Raw genomic sequence first — 9258 nt, forward strand, 5'->3', positions numbered from 1 at the left:
CTAAACCCTGTGTGTTTGGGCGCAAACTGGGAGCCTAATTTAAATTGCTCCGATGAGTGCCCATTACTTTGAGCACCAAAGAAAAACATTTATCTCACCCAATAAAAATAAAACTACTGCAGAAAATCAGACCGCAAAACTCAATATTCAACTTAAAGACCCTGGGTGACTTTTAGTAGGATATGATTTTTTTATTGGGCGATCTTTTCACAAAAAAACTGACGTTTTCGCACTTCTTACGAAATCACCAAGTTAATGAGATGCGAAATGCGGCAAAAAAAATCGCGAAATTGCACATTCTGAAGTGACAATTTTTAGTAATGCCGGAACTCGCATCCAGATGTTTTCCCATTATAAAGTATATAAATTGCATATTTAATGAGACGTTACTCAAAATCACCACACAAGCAGACCAGGTTGTGATGGGCGAATTTGACAAAACCATGCACAGATCATTGAGATCTGTGCATGGTTCTATGTTAAAATGTGTAAAACTTAGAAAAAAATAAATGAAAATGACATGGGGTCACCCCTCCTGAGCGTAACCAGCCCCAGGCTCATTGAGCTGGACCTGGTTCCAAAAATACAGGGGACAAAGAAAACTGGGGGTCCTCCGTATTTTGGAACCAGCACGAGGCTCCAACAGCCCACAGTCTCATGCCACAACCGGGGAACACTTTTTACATAAGGTACCCCAGCCGTATCATGCTCACCATGGCTGATCAGCCCTGGACAGGGTACCCAGGGCTGTCACCGGCACCCGTGGGCTGTGGACGCCAGCCTGATACCTGTTTTTACAGGTGAACTACAAGTCCCAGTATGTGGGGCATTAATGGGCCCCCTTCAACTTCTAGTCCACCTGTAATAACAATGTAAAAAAAAAAAGAGAGAATTAAAAATTTATTAAACACACATTCATTTCACACCTGCTTACTTACAAAAACAGGGTCCAGAGCTGAATCCGTCCTTTCCACTGCCAGCTCACCACGCACTGCCAGCGGGATGAGCCAGCTTTCGCTGTCCCTGCTGACAGCTTCTATAGCACTGTCACAGCGCAATACAAGCTGTTAGCGTGGTTGGCTCTATCCATCTCAAGGAGACGTATAGCTCAGCCCTGATTGGCTGAAAGCGCCTTCAAGGAGACACAGAGCCAACCACGCTAACAGCTTGTATTGCGCTGTGACAGCGCTATAGATGGAGGAACCCGGCTTTTTTTATGGGTGATTTAACCGTATCAGCACCCAGGCTTCATCCCTGGACAGGTGAAGCCTGGAGGGGGGGTCCCCACTCCCCCAGGTACCCCGTCCAGGACTTGACCAGCAACGGGGAGCATGATACGGCCGGGTGACCTTATGTAAAAAGTGTCCCCTGACAGCGTGCTGTTGGAGCCCGGTGCTGGTTCCAAAATACGGGGGACCCCCAGTTTTTTTGTCCCCCATATTTTTGGAACCAGGACCGGTCCAAGAGTCCGGGGCTGGTTTCAGAAATACTTTTTGTCCCCCGTATTGTTGGAACCAGGTACGGCTCAATGAGCCCGGGGCTGGTTATGCTCAGGAGAGGGGACCTCACACCATTTATTTTTTTCATTTATTAACACAAAATCACACATGTCCTCAAATTCGCACATTTTCACAACTACAAATTGCATTTAAAAATGCACGATTTTAAAAAGTGTGATTTTGGAAAATGCCATAAAATCGCATCCTATTAAATGTCTCCCCCTGTTTTCATCAAAACACTCCTCCTAGTCTTCCGATTGACAATCATCTGCATATGGACTAACACTAAATATAAATAAACAAGTTGTATCAGAAATCTAAAGCATGGTTTGAGGTAACATGTTTAAAAAAGGGGCAGACTAGATGGGCCAAATCGTTCTTATAGGACGGCAAATTCTATGACGTTGATACTTGGAAACACATAATATGGTCCAAGGAGTCATCGGTCAGTACATTTTGGCCGGATTAATATGTAGCAAAAGCCTATAATCATGGTTTTAGCTGTGAGAGATGGAGGTGGTGTGATGAAGCTCACATCGCTTCACATGGAACAAAACATATCTATCAGGAGGTGCAGAGCAGTAAGATTGTTCACGGCAAACAAGCGATCTATGTTTAATGGGCCATAAAGAACTGGGACTTAAGCCCCGTACACATGGGGGAGATACAATGCTCAGCCATATATTGCTGAGCAATATATGGCTGAGCAATATATTGCTCAGTTTCTCCTTTTCATCAGCGACCAGAGATGGTCGCTGATGAAAGGGAACCTCTGCTGGTGGTGCCGCAGAGGTAATCAGCTGGTCGCAGGAGCAAGCTCGTGCGACCAGCGATTAGAATGGGGCTGAAAACGGGAGCGCTGTGGCTCCCTACTTCTTCCACTATCATGTCACATGCATATGCCCCTTTCAGACCGCACTTAAAAACCGGTATTTTGCCGATTTTTAACCATTTTAAAACGGTAATCTGTGCTGTCTGAAAGGTGCTGGACCATTTTACCATATTACAAAAGCCGATTTTGTAAAACGGTTAAAATGGAGGGTCCTACCCGTTTCAAACACGGTATTTTGGCATCAAAATCGGGTCTGAAACGGTATTTAGGACCCAGCCAATGAGCTGGTCCTAAATTCAGCGCAGTGAATATTCAATGAGCGCTCATTAAATATTCACAGCACTGGAGCCGCGCCCCCCTCGCGTGAGTCAACTACCCCCACCCACCCCTCGCAATGTGTAAAGAAACCCCCCCACCCCCTGTGCAGCCGGTACCTCCGTTATTGCAGATCCCGGCAGTGCAGTATGGTCGGAAGCGCTCATGAAAAAAAGTGTCTTTCAGAAAATGGCTGCCCCATAGGAAAACCTGTTTAAAAAAAACGGTCTTTCGTATGGGTGCAGACATTTTCCGAAAGTCACTTTTCTTATATCAAGAGAAAAAAACAGTGCAAAACGTTCAGGCAAAGTCACAGGGCAATGCACCAGTGTACTTATCTGTGTGTACTGTTGCCAGCGATCAGCGGGGGAAGCGCTTATCAGGAGAGACTTCTGAGCTGGATCTCTGTCTTTCAGCTCTGCAGCAAGCACAAAAATGGCGCCAGAGTGAAGTGTGGAAGAGACCAGTGTCTTTTGGCGCCAAGAGCTGGCGTCTTTTGGCGCCAATTCTCCCTCTCAGGCGCTTCCAAATGTGTCTCTCCCCCTCCAGTAACTCCTCCTCCAGGGACCACTTGGAGGTGTCCAGAAACGCTGGACGTCCTGTAAGAAGCCTCAACTCCCTGAGGGGATTTCAGCTGCCAAGCTCTTAAAGATGGCGGCCGCCATCGCTGAGAGACCTGTCCCCATGATCCCCTTCTAAGCAAGGCGCTATATATATATATATATATATATATATATATATATATATATATATATATATATATATATATATATATATATATATATATATATATATATATATATATATATATATATATATATATTTATATTATTTATTATTTATATATTTATTTTATTTTTTACACATAGCAGCCAGCAGGGGGCCAGGAGCCGAGAGCCGCTCATTACATATTCATATATTCACTGCTCCCGATCATTACATATGCACGATCGGGAGCAGTGAATACCCGGTCCCCTGCTGGCTCTCCCGGGGGGGGGCAGCTTGTGCTGCCTGGCTCCTGGGGAGCCCACCTCCCGCCACATACGTTCTGGGGCAGGCAGGGAGACTTCCATCTCCCTGCCTGCCGCCGCCGTAGGGGTTCACATTCGCCGTCAGGGGCAGCGAGCCCCTGCCTCATTGAATAGTGTGTAAGGGAGGGCTGGCAGCGAGGGCTCCAGCCCTCCAGAACACGGCGATTGTGCAGCGAATCCTAAACAGGATTCGCTGCACATCGCGATTAGGGTCATTGAATACTGCCCATAGACATGCCTTCCAAAGCTACAAGCTATATTGCAAGCAAATGCTGAACCAACTCGGTACTTGTTTCCTAGCACAGCGCCCACAATATTCTGTCGTATGGCATCTTATGCATTGTATCGCATCGCATGCCATATACTCGCATGCGATTTTAAATTGTATAAGCACCCTAATGGTTTTTTTTTTATGTTAAATGGCCCCCCTATACGATTTTTAATTGTATAAGCACCCTAATGGGTGCTTACAATGTTCAATGCACCCCCCCTATCAACTCCAACCCGAAGCGTGGCGAGCATAGCGAGGGGCGGCGGTAGTTGTCCTCCGACCTTTTCATGCCCCCACTATCCACGTCAGCATGGAGTTGATTTTATATAGTGTGGCTGGCACAGCGAGCCCAAAACGTGGCGAGCCCCGCGAGGGAACGCGTATTACTTTACATGTATTCCGTGTGCGCTGCGCTCGCCACACTATCTAAAATCAACTCCACGCCGACGTGGATGGTGGGGGTATGAAAAGGCCGGAGGATGCGTACCGCTGCGCTCGCCACGCTTCGGGTTGGCGTTGATAGTGGGAGTGGCGTGGGGGTGCTTTTAACATTGTAAGCACCCATGACGGTGCTTAAACAATTAATAATTCTTATAGGGGGCCCATTTAACATTGAAAACACCCATTAGGGCGCTAATACAATGTTATATCGTTTACCATTGTATATGGCATACAATGCAATGGTATACAATTTAAAATTGTATAACATCGGCTGCCATCGCATACCATTGTATGGCTTATGGTATACGATGCGATGGGCGCCGTGCTAGGAAACAAGTACCACCAACTCTGTATTAAAGAAATGTGCGTGTTTTCCACTTTGTTTGTTTCTTAGATTGTAACAATCTTGTGTGCAGGTTACATATTTACTCTAATGCCCATCTAGCACAAATGAAGTGCCAACAAGGATGAGCAGATATGATAAAAGGTGAAGGACAGATACAATATGGTCACCAGCAGCTTACTGTTTAGGATTGTTTTCTATCCTCTGCTGTACAGTGATGTGCAATATCCGCACATTAAAAATAATATAAACTGTATATAATCCAAAAGGATGAAATATGCACAGATTAAATCAGAATAAAACTTCATGTAAACAGATTAATAAAATGCTGTGACATGGGTATAAGCAGTGAACAATAGGAGGACTAATACTGCTTTCACATTGCAGAAATGGGTAATGACACGGTATTCTTAAATGGGACTTTAAAACGGGTCTGAGCCTTGAGACATTTCACATTGCAGGTGAAAAACGTTTTAAAAATCATTTAATACCATTCAAACATTCAACCCGTTTAACCCCCATTGAAATAGAGCTGTTCAAACTGCCAAAAAAAGGGCTTTAAAACGTGTAGGACTCTGCTTTTTAACCGTGTTGAAATACCGGTTAACTTTAACCGGTAAATCAACTCTGGCACTTTCACATTGCAGCCTTAAACGTTTTAAAATGGAAAAAAAACGGCAATATACCGTTTTAAAAGTGCGATGTGAAAGGGGTATGATGCTGTGTACCCAACAAACATTTCAGCGGAGGATCCAATATCAACAAGTGCAAACACACTTGCCGATGGTAGGCAAGGACAAGCTGCATTGTGGCCCTTGCTTGTGACAATAATCCGTCATCATGCATGTACAGATGATGGAGAATGTTGCTGACAACACACATAATCAACGACACAGAGCATATACACTGGACAAGAAGAACCCGTTGGAATGTGCAAAATCATTAAAAATATTGTCTAGTGTGAACCCAGTTTACGCCTTATTAAAAACCAATGTAAAGATGAAGTAAGGTTGCATACAATTGTTGTCACATTCAGTACAGCAGGATTGCATTGCAGTGGCATCACCAGGACAGGTGAAAGCATTTAGAATCTCAGGTTTACTTGAAATATCACTCATGTCTCACATTTGCATTGACCATTGCTTCATTTATGAATATGTTCTTCAGGTATATGGCCATACTAGCCTCATTCCCAATTTAAATCACGCCAAATGCGTGACAGGTTTGCCCGTCACACATTTTCTTATAAGAAATGCTCACTATGGTGTGTCTGGTGTGACACACCATAGTAAGCATTTCATATACATATACGATTACAATACAGCACCTACACATAATGGGACAGATGTGGCATGGAGGAGTAACAACAATAATGCATGGACATACATCGTTGAACTTGTGATGGGAAACATGTACAGCGATCATACCAATGGTAGGGCAGGTACAATTACATGCTATAGCTCTGTCCTTAAAAAGGATTTTGTTATATTTCAACTCAGGTGCTCCATAGACAGAGCAGAGGGGAGAGAGGCGTTTGTGTTGCAGGCACTGGGGGGCGGGGAACGTGAGCGGTGCATCAGCCATCTGAAATTATCGGGACCCAGAACACTTGAGCATACATACTATATAGACTCATAGCATCCCACCCCACGTTTCTATTCCTCACCTGCCTGATACCCGATCTCCCAGATTTCGGTTTGCTCCGTGGAGCCAATATGGCGGCGCTGCTGTATCTCGCTCACCCTCCCCTTTCACGCTCGGTTCTCGCACTGCATGACGGGAGCTGCCTGCAACGTCACTTCTTTCGAATCAATACAGGAAGAGCCGACACCAAGCGTCTCCATAGCAACCGTGCCGGCGCCGCCTCTGCTGCGCTATTTCTGTAGCGAAGCGAACGGTGTCTGTTCACTACTTCTACTCAAGTATCTGGCTAGCCTCAAGTTTGTTTAACATACTGGCAATCAAAATGTGTCACGCACTACACACATTGGGTAGTAGGGGGAAAGAACAATTTGTTTTCAGATTTTTTTTCTCTTCCTTCCCTCGTCTCCCCCCCACCCAAAAACAAAAAAAACAAACGTGTTTTTATTCGTCAATACAAAGAACAATTGACTGTCTATAAATACCCACTTTGTTCTCAGGGCCAGTGCAAGGGTGTGGGCACCCTCCTGCAAACTATAAATCAGGGTCACCGATTTTTGTAATCTTCTCTCCGGGACTCGGGAGAAGCCCGGAGAGGAGACTTTAAGCAGGAGTTCGGGGCGCGGACATACCTCCCAACAGTCCCGATTTTATCGGGCCTGTCCCGATTGTCAGGGCCTGTCCCGATGTCCCACCCGCGGGCGGCAGTGTCCCGCGGTGTGGGGGGGCTGTTGGGAGTCCCCCCTGTCAGCTGCTAAGCAGCGGGGAATAAACGCTGTGCGCATGCGCACAGCGTCTATTCCCGCAGCCAGGGGACTGGGGGCATGGCTAGTGGCTCACAGAGCCTCTGGGTCATGCCCCCATAGCGGCAAAATGGGGGCGTGGCCTCGTGGAAGAGCCGCGAGTATAGACCACGCCCCCAATTAGGCCACGCCCCCCGAAAATTTCGGCGCACCTCCGGCGATCAGGAGCATCGTCCCGCCTTCAGCCCTTCAAAAGTTGGGAGGTATGCGCGGGGCATGATCGTGACGTCATTAAGACCCGCCCCCATGCTGGAAAATGACCTGGTTTGCCATCTCCGTGGAGGGGGCGGAGCTAAATGATGCGATTATGACACTTTAGCCCCTCCCCAGAGACCGGCAAATCAGGTTATTTAAACTCTGCGGTCAGGGGGGAGGAAGCCGCAAGCGCAAACATGGGGGGGGGGGGGGGGGGGCTGGGAGCTCGGCCTGATTTTCGGGACCTTCCCGGCCAATCCTGCTATAAATTTGCACCCTCCCATACCTTATAATGGAGACAGTGCATGCTTGAGGCTCGCACTATAAAAAAGGATTATGTTCTCACAGTGAGTGTTTTTTCAAATTACAGCACACACAGGGCCGGCTCTACCATTAGGCAGCTTTAGGCATCTGTCTAGGGTGCCAGGATCTGGGGGGCGCCACCAAGTCTGAAAATCAGAACAGTACACACAGAAGTACAGTAGTACGCCACACAGTAGTGCCCCTAATATATATAATGCCAACAGTAATAGTGCCTTTTACATATAATGCCCACAGTAATGCTGCTTATACATAATGCCACTTACACATTATGACCAGGGTAGTGCAGGTTACATATAAGGGGTTATTCTGGTTCACTCGCAAAAATTCACTCTCTAATGGACAAAACCATATGCACTGCAGGTGGGGCAGATGTAACGTGCTGACAGAGTTAGATTTGGGTGTTATATTGTTTTTGTTTCAGGGTAAATATTTGCTCTTTATTTTTACACTGCAATATAGATATCAGTTTGAAGTACAAACCCCACCCAAATGTAACTCTCTCTGCACGTTACATCTGCCCGACCTGCAGTGCACATGGTTCTGTCTAGGGAGGTCAATCCCGGGATTTCGGGATTAGTACCCCAGTGCCTAAAGCCGGGCAGCGCTGAGCACCTAATGGCTCAGATGCTGCCTGGCTGACTGCTGCTGTCCCCCGGTGGATGGCTGGTTCTGTGTTCAGGGCAGTGTGCTGTGATGACAGGCATGACGGCGCCCAGGCTGCGCAGCGTGACCCCTGACATCACGCCACGCTGCGCAGCCCGTCCGCCACCATGCATGTCAGTGCAGCACACTGTCAGGGATCCTTGTGCCCAGCCACGTGCCCTCTGTGCTGCTATCGCCCGCTCCGCCGCTGGAGATGGATGGTCGGATCTGGATGACCAGCCACATGCCCGCTGTGCTGCTATCTCCCGCCCGCCCCGCCGCTGGAGATGGATGGTCGGTCCTGCTGCTGCCTGTCACCACTACCTCTGTAAGTGACAGGGCAGGGGGGATGGGGAAGATTGGCGGGCAAGCAGGTGGGGTGGCTGTGGCATTTATAGTGATATTTGGGGGCGGGTCATGTTTTTTTCATTAGGGAGGCCAATCCCGGGATTCCCGGGATCCCGGGATTGAGCATTTTTCAATCCTGGGATTGAAAAAATGCCCTGGGATTGGCATCCCTAGTTCTGTCCATAAGAGAGTGAGTTTGACATACATGGGACTTCCGGTTCCAGCGGTGATGTGACCGGTTGCAAGGGAGTGAGCTCTGCTGCCTGACGGGCTCAAAATCCCCCCTCACGGCTATTTCAGCCTCCACTCACACACCGATTCGCGGCACAGCAACCAAAAGACGGTGCTGGACACAGAATGTAAAGTAGGGGAATGTTTCCAGTATGTGGCAGAAATGAAACCTATTGTTTCTCAACACACTAAAGATTTTAATTCCTTACATAATAAACTACAGGATTTGGAGAACAGATCAATACGCAATAATCTGCACATTGTAGGATTACCGGAATCTATTAAGGGTCCAGATTTATTCCATTTCATAAGAAACACGCTCCCAGAGCTGTTAGAGATCCA

General features: G+C 47.1%; 1 protein-coding gene across 2 annotated transcripts in view; it reads right to left on the bottom strand.

Moving 5' to 3' along the window:
• The window catches only part of FZR1 (fizzy and cell division cycle 20 related 1), a 77515-nt gene extending 70959 nt beyond the window's left edge, over window positions 1–6556 (bottom strand). Inside the window, exon 1 of one of the 2 annotated variants that reach the window (XM_083179248.1) lies at window positions 6399–6556. The gene's annotated coding sequence lies outside the window, so the exon portion shown is untranslated. The remainder of the gene's footprint in view (window positions 1–6398) is intronic. The other variant, XM_083179249.1, reaches the window with a different exon arrangement.
• Between the last annotated feature and the right edge of the window lie 2702 nt (window positions 6557–9258).

This window comes from Crinia signifera, chromosome 1, assembly GCF_055691185.1.
Source record: "Crinia signifera chromosome 1, ASM5569118v1, whole genome shotgun sequence".
NCBI classification, from domain to species: Eukaryota; Metazoa; Chordata; class Amphibia; order Anura; family Myobatrachidae; genus Crinia; species Crinia signifera.